Below are 8,086 nucleotides of genomic sequence, written 5' to 3' on the forward strand. Positions count from 1 at the left end.
GCGTGGGAGCAGGAGGAGGTTCCTCAACCCTTAGAGGCCTGAGGAGGGGTCTCCTCCCGGGTCTTCGGCACCAACTGTTTTGTTTTTCTAAGACCACCAGAGCGGGTACAAAAGAACCAGCGACTAGGCAAGGGTAGGAGCAAAACTGCAAGTTTATTTTGGTCACCTAGCTTCAAGGGAAGAAGGTGGGTAGGGAGAGGTCTGTTGGCCCCCCGACAAAAGGGGCCCCCAGAGTCACCCGTACAGCTCTCGGACGGAGTTCCCACAGTCCTGACATCCCGACAGGAGTGGAGGACTGAGGAAGGCCGCGCGTGGCGTGCCTCCGGAGCAGCTTTTCTAGGAGTGGGAGGGCAATAGGCGGGGCACGGGCGTGTCAGGGGGTGTTCCACGGGTGCGACCAGGTAAATCTTGGTCTCTTCAGATTGAACCACCTTTTTCTTTTTTTTTCTTTCTTTTTTTTCTTTTTTTTGAGACGGAGTCTCGCTCTGTTGCCCAGGCTGGAGTGCAGTGGCCGGTTCTCAGCTCACTGCAAGCTCCGCCTCCCGGGTTTACGCCATTCTCCTGCCTCAGCCTCCGAGTAGCTGGGACTACAGGCGTCCGCCACCTCGCCCGGCTAGTTTTTTTGTATTTTTTTAGTAGAGATGGGGTTTCACCGTGTTAGCCAGGATGGTCTCGATCTCCTGACCTCGTGATCCGCCCGTCTCGGCCTCCCAAAGTGCTGGGATTACAGGCTTGAGCCACCGTGCCTGGCTGAGAACCACCTTTTTCTATACTTGCTTGCATTTTTGCTTTAACGTCTTCTACAGAACTAGGTCCTTTTGGTGTTTTAGGAGTTTTATTTCCTGTTTTTTGAAGGATTCTTGTCCTTTTGATCTTGGTGTTGATGATGGTTTTGAGTCTTTTCCATTCTGATTTGAATTTTGTGCATTTTTGGCTGGAGTATCTCATATAGATTCCCACACTGGCACTTTTTCTTTAGTTTCCGCATCATCAAAATCATCATCATCATCTTCATCAGCAGCAAGTTTTACTTTTTTCTGTGGAAACTTGCTACCACCTCCAGGGGCCAATCGATTTCCAGATATACTTAAGAGTTTCACATCCCCCTCCTCTTCATCTTCTCTTGCATCTTCCTCCACAGCTACTAAGTGCTGTCCACTAATATGCACTGGCCCTGAGCCACACTTCAACCAGAAGACACTGGTGGTGTTATTTCAAAGCCCCCAAGGGAAACCATTGGCTGTAAAGACATTTTCAAAGTTGCCAGTGTTACTTTAGTTGGACTGCCTTCGTAATTCATTGCCTGTGCTTCAACAATGTGCAATTCATCCTTCGCACCAGCCCCTAAACTGACCATTCGTAAAGATAACTGGTGCTTATTTTCATCATTATCCACCTTAAAGTGATCATCTTTGTCGGCCTTTAGTTCACAACCAAAAAGATAGTTCCGGGGTCTCAGGGGGCTCATGTCCGTGTCCATGGCATCTTCCATTGGGTGGCTGCACGCACATAGGTGGGAGAGAAGGTGGATGGAGATAAACGACCACTGCTCTAGAGAACAGCCGCACAGGATGGAATCACACCAAGGAAAAGCTGCACCACATCTTTTACAGATAAGTGTATACACCCATAACTCCCTAATTTAACATTACTTACTGACTTCTCACTTGGCTAGATGCAGGTTTAGATCATTTACTGCTTCTCCTTTTCTGTTTTATTCTTTTTTTTTGAGACGGAATCTTGCTCTGTCATCCAGGCTGGAGTGCAGTGGCACACGATCTTGGCTCACTGCAACCTCCGCCTCCTGGATTCAAGTGATTCTTCTGCCTCAGCTTCCCTGTAGCTGCTTTGGGAGGCCTCAGCACCTCAGTGCCTGTAGCTGGGATTACAGGTGCCCGTCACCATGCCCAGCTAATTTTTGTATTTTTAGTAGAGACAGGTTTCGCCATGTTGGTCAGGCTGGTCTCAAACTCCTGACCTCAGGTGATCCGCCCATCTCAGCCTCCCAAAGTACTGGGATTACAGGTGTGAGCCACTGCACCCAGCCCTCTGCTTTATTATTTTAAACTGAGTTTTATCATTGTAACATTATTTATTTATTTATTTTTTAAGACGGAGTTTCGCTCTGTCGCCCAGGATCGAATGCAGTGGCACAATCTCGGCTCACTGCAACCTTCGCTTCCCAGGTTCAAGTGATTCTCCTACCTCAGCCTCTCGAGTAGCTGGGATTACAGGCGCCCTCCCCCAAGCCCAGATAATTTTTGTATTTTTAGTAGAAATGGGTTTTCACCACGTTGGCCAGGCTGGTCTCAAACTCCTGACCTCAGGCGATCTGCCCGCCTTGGCCTCCCAAAGTAAGTGCTGGGATTACAGGCGTGAGTCACTGTGCCCGGCCCTTCTGAATGTTTTTAAGCTCACTGGGGCAGGCCTGGAGATGGAGCCACAGCGGTTCACAAAGTTCATTTTGGCCTAGAATCTAACTTGATGTGGAGATCTTGTGATGACTGTTAGGTTGGTGCAAAAGTAATTGCGGTTTTTGCCATTACAAGTAATATTTTACGCCCAGGCATGTTTTTCACTTGATTCAAAACTCAGAAGAGATGTGATGCCTTTATACCCTCAAAGCAACAGTGTGGGCTCCGGAGGCAGAGGACCCAGGTTCAAATCCTGATCCTTTCATTCATTTACTAGCTTTGTGACCTTTGGCAAATCACCCTTTCTGAGTCTCAGTTTAGTATTCTGGAACATGGACTATTTAAATAGTAGGCAGAATGAACATAACACATGGCCTGACACACACTAAAGGCACAATAAATGTTAGCTATTGTTGTTTGACCTGTGCTCTGAAACAGTCAAAATGGCATAGAAATGATCTGATCCTTGAAGGTTTGTGAAAATTAGTAAATCTTATCTGGGCCGGCAATCTTTAGTGAGTTAGATCAGAGGTTCACAAACCATGGCCTGTGGCCCAACTCCAGCCCTACGCTTTTTTGTTTGTTTGTTTGTTGGATACATTCTGAAAGCTAAGAATGGATTTCATATTTTTAAATGGTTAAAAAAATCAAAAGAAGAATAGTACTTGGTGACACATGGAAATTATGTGAAATCAAATTTCAGGGTTCAGAAATAAAGTCTTATTGGAAAACAAACACATTCATGTGAAAGGAAATCCAGGATGGAAATGGCTATGTCAGAGGCATCTAAAAAGTTGCTGGGTGGGCAGGAAGAGTTGGACCCAGGCCTATATACACCCAGACAGAATGTCACCTGTGGAACTGGGCCAAACTGTAAACATCCTGAAGAAGCAGGTACTTTTAGTTTAACCTCTTTATATTGGGCCTGATCGCAAATCTCCTGGGGAGAGAGCTGTGCCAACATAAGCTGGTCATCTGCTAGAGACATTCGAAGCTGTCAATCAATCACCATTAATCATAGACCATGCTAAATTATCCCACTTGTGTAAATTTACAGTAAACCTCTATAATCTCCTGCTCAACCTCACTTGGAGGGAACGTGATTTAGCTGCTTGCTAGATTTGTGTCTCCTGCATTGCAATTCCTCTCTTGTTTGCTGCCCTGCAAGGGTTTTCTTTCTCTTTTTTGTGGGGAGGGGTGGGGGAGATGGAGTCTCGCTTTGTCGCCAGGCTGGAGTGCAGTGGTGCGATCTCTGCTCACTGCAATCTCTGCCTCCTGGATTCAAGTGATTCCCCTGCCTTAGCCTCCTGAGTAGCTGGGACTACAGGTGTGCACCACCATGCCTAGCTAATTTTTTGTATTTTAGTAGAGACGGGGTTTCACCATGTTGGCCAGGATGGTCTCGATCTCCTGACCTCATGATCTACCGCCTCAGCCTCCCAAAGTGCTGGGATTACAGGTGTGAGCCACCATGTCCAGCCCTTATTTCTTATTAGTTGACACTCATTTGTCTGTTACATAATGCCTCCGGCTGCTTTCACCCTAGAGTGGCAGGGTTGAGTAGCTGGAACAGACTATGGAGGCCTACAAAACCGCACATATTTACTTCCTGGCCCATTGCAGAAAGTTTGCTGATCCTGAGTTAGGCGATTGACGCTTTTCTTTCTTCTACATTTATTAGCCTTTCCAGAAATATATGTAATGAGAGGAGGATTCTCTCCTTTGCATGTTGGTCTAGCTAGTTGATTAGCTATTTGATCTAGCTAATGGGGTAGCTAATTAGAGATGGCAAGTAGTTAGCAAACATTTTACTAAGATTATCATTTAGACCTCCATTACTGTAGAGCTGTGTAGAGCAGTGTATTAGTTAGGGTTCTCTAGAAAGACAGAACCAATAGGAGATTATATATAACTATATATCTGTATAAATATAAGGAGGGATTTGTTAGGGGAATTGACTTATGTGAGGATGGAGGCTGAGAAGTCCCATGGCAGGCCAGCTGCAAGCTGGAGAACCAGGGAAGCCTGAAGCGTGGCTCAGAACCAGAGGAGTTGATATTGTGAAATGGAAGTCTGAGGCCGAAGGCCTGAGAAACTGGGAGGCAGCTGATGTATGTTCCAGAGTCCAAAGGCCAGAGAACCTGAAGTTCCTACAGCCTAGGGGAGGAGAAGAAGGGTGTCTCAGCTCCAGCAGAGAGATAGCAAGAGCAAATTCACCCTTCTTCTGCCTTTCTGTTCTATGTGGGCCCTCAGCTGATTGGGCCCACGCTGGGTGAGGGTGGATCTTCCCAGTGATTCAAATGCCAATCTCTTCTGAATACACCCTCACAGACACACCCAGAAACAGTGGTTTACCAGCTATCTGGGTATCCCTTAATCCAGTCAAGCTGACACCTGAAATTAACCTTCACAAACAGCGAAATCTTAAAATGAAGCCTGAGTGTTCTATTCCTGTGCATCTTAGGGTCAAGGGCCCACGCTAAAATTGCCATGCTGTGTGTCTGCCTTGGGTGACCCTGGCAGCCTCACTTGCTTCTTCTGAGCTGGACCAACACTGTTATCCTCCCTATGCTCAAATAAATCTAGACCATTCTCTTCCAGGAGCCACTCTAGAATATGTTCCTTCCAATGGATTAATGAGAAGAAATAATGTATGTGAAAGTACTTTATGAGATGTAGACTAGAATAATATATTGGACATGATTGTTATTTTATAAAATAGGCTTGGCTGAGTTCATTTAGTTTGCCTGACCAGCCCTGGAGCAGCCTTTCTGACTGCCAGCTGATGTCTTCCTTATCTGGGCTCCTTCTCTGCTACTGGTGTTGGGTTCTGCCCTTTGGACAAAGAAGGGTGTGCTTGCTGACCCAGAGCTGCCCTTTCTCGTTGGCATTCCTGTTGTTTTAGTTTTGTTTTTGTTTGTGTTTCTTTCTGAGACAGGGTTTTGCTCTCGTTGCCCAGGCTGGAGTGCAATGGTGCGATCTCGGCTTACTGCAACCTCCACCTCCCGGGTTCAAGTGATTATCCTGCCTCAGCCTCCCAAGGAGGTGGGATTACTGGCATGTGCCACCATGTCCAGCTAATTTTGTATTTTTAGTGGCGATGGGGTTTCACCATGTTGGTCAGGATGGTCTCGAACTCCTGACTTCAGGTGATCCACCCGCCTTGGCCTCCCAAATGCTTTACTTTTATTAACCGAGGTCATCCTCTTTGTCTGATGGCAAACCCAGCTCTCTCCTGCCAATGTATGATGATCCAAGGAGTTGCTGTGCCTTTGGAAAAAGTGGGGAGGGGATGCAACAGAAGCTGGAGTGTCAGTGACAGAATCCCAGGCTCCTCCTTTCCTATATGCAGGTTAACTGCAGAGCCTCCAGGTGCATGTCTCAGTATCCTGGAGGAGTCATCCTGTATATCTTTTTTGGTTTTGGATTCTCTCATTACTGCTGCAGGCAATTCTGCCTATCACTCCTTTTGCTAAATTTATCCAGGACTGATAACCACAGGTCCTTGACTTGAAAGCCAGAACCATCAGCTTTTGATGGGAGCTGAAATGGTCAGTGTTACCTTAGCCTAAGATGAACAGACACTCTCCTCAGAAGCACGGGTAAGTGGGAGTTTCACACTGGCCTGTTTTATATGTGGGCCGCTGAGGCTTTGTGCATAAATTCACGATTTTGCGTGATCCCTATGCCCATTGTTTTTTTGCGATCCCAAATTTATAATGACTTCATCCCACAAGGCAATGCCTTAATAGGCTCCAGAGAATCTGCCAACTGCGTTATCTTCTCTCCAAAATCCTCTTCTCTCCCTGTGTCCCCATTCCACCACCCACTCACTCCTCACCCCACTCCATTCCTGCCACCAGCACACTTGTCATCCAAACTCTTCCCTCCAAGGTCAACCTGTCTGCTCAAACATTACATTTAAACTTTTTTTTTTTTTTTTTTTTTGAGACAGAGTCTCCCTCTGTTGCCCAGGCTGGAGTGCAGCGGGGCAATCTCGGCTCACTGCAACCTCCGCCTCCTGGGTTCAAGCCTTGGCCTCCCAAGTAGCTGGAACTACAGGCACCCACCACTATACCTGGCTCGTTTTTGTATTTTTAGTAGAGATGGGGTTTTGCCATGTTGGCCAGGCTGATCTCGAACTCCTGACCTCAAGTGATCCATCTGCCTTGGCCTCCCAAAGTGCTGGGATTATAGGCGTGAGCCAGCGTGCCTCGCCACGTTTAAACAATTTTATAGGAAAAAAATAATAATCTGATTAAAAGTGGGCCAAAGATCTGAATAGACATTTCTTAAAAGAAGACATACAAGTGGCAAACAGGCAAAGGAAAAGGGGCCCAACATCATTGCTCATCCAAGAAATACAAATCAAAACTACAATGAGATATCACCTCACCCTAGTTAAGGTGGCTTATATCCAAAAATCGGGCAATAACAAATGCTGGTGAGGATGTGGAGAAAAGAGAACCCTTGTACACTGTTGGTGGGAATGTAAATTAGTGCAACCACTATGGAGAACAGTTCGGAGGTTCCTCAAAAAACTAAAAATAGAGCTACCATATGATCCAGCAATCCCATTGGTAGGCGTATACCCAAGAGAAAGGAAATCAGGATTTTGAAGAGATATCGACACTCCAAGGTTTACTGCAACACCATTCACAATAGCCAACACTTGTTAGCAGCCTAAGTGTCTATCAAAGATGAACGGATAAAGAAAGTGTGGTGCATATAGGCAAGGAAGTACTATCCAGCCATAAAAAGAATGAGATCCTGCCATTTGCAACAATATAGATGGAACTAGAGGTCATTATGTTAAGTGAAACAAGCTGAGCACCTAAAGACAAACTTTGCTTGTTCTCGCTTAATTATGGAAGCTAAAAATTAAAACGATTGAACTCGTAAAGATAGAGAGTAGGTTGGGGGCGGCAGCTCAGGCCTGTAATCCCAGCACTTGGGAGGCCAAGGCAGGCGGATCACGAGGTCGGGAGATTGTATCATTCTGGCTAACATGGTGAAACTCTGTCTCTACTAAAAATACAAAAAATTAGCCGGGCGTGGTGGCGGACGCGTGTAGTCCCAGCTACTCGGGAAGCTGAGGTGGGAGAATGGCGAGAACCCGGGAGGCGGAGCTTCAGTGAGTTGCGATCTCCCACTGCACTCCAGCCTGGGTGACAGTGTGAGACTCCGTCTTAAAAAATAAATAAATACATAAATAAGTAAAATAAATTAGCTGGGTGGCGCGTACCTGTAATTCCAGCTACTCCGGAGGCTGAGGCAGGGGAATCCCTTGACCTTGGGAGGCGGAGATTGCAGTGAGCCGAGGCTGCGCCACTGCACTGTAGCCTGGCGACAGAGTGAGACTCCATCTCAAAAGCAAAACAACAACAACAACAACAACAACAACAACAACAACAACAAAGATAGAGAGTAGAAGGATGGTTGCAAGAGGCTAGGAAGGGTAGTGGGGGATGGTGGTGGGAGGAAGTGGGGATGGTTAATGTGTAACAAAATAGAAAGAGCGAATAAGACGTAGTATTTGCATAGCAGCAACAGGGTCAGATACAGTCAATCAATAATTCAGTTGTACATTTAAAAATAACTAAACGGCCGGGCGCGTGGGCTGAAGCTGTAATGCCTAAGCCACTTTTGGGAGGCCGAGACGGGCGGATGCA

At 46.4% G+C, this 8,086-nt stretch overlaps 1 pseudogene; it reads right to left on the reverse strand.

Moving 5' to 3' along the window:
- LOC108533627 (nucleophosmin-like) overlaps positions 1-1,492 on the reverse strand; it is a 5,726-nt pseudogene extending 4,234 nt beyond the window's left edge.
- Between the last annotated feature and the right edge of the window lie 6,594 nt (positions 1,493-8,086).

This window comes from Rhinopithecus bieti, unplaced genomic scaffold, assembly GCF_001698545.2.
Source record: "Rhinopithecus bieti isolate Rb0 unplaced genomic scaffold, ASM169854v2 scaffold_11488, whole genome shotgun sequence".
NCBI classification, from domain to species: domain Eukaryota; kingdom Metazoa; phylum Chordata; class Mammalia; order Primates; family Cercopithecidae; genus Rhinopithecus; species Rhinopithecus bieti.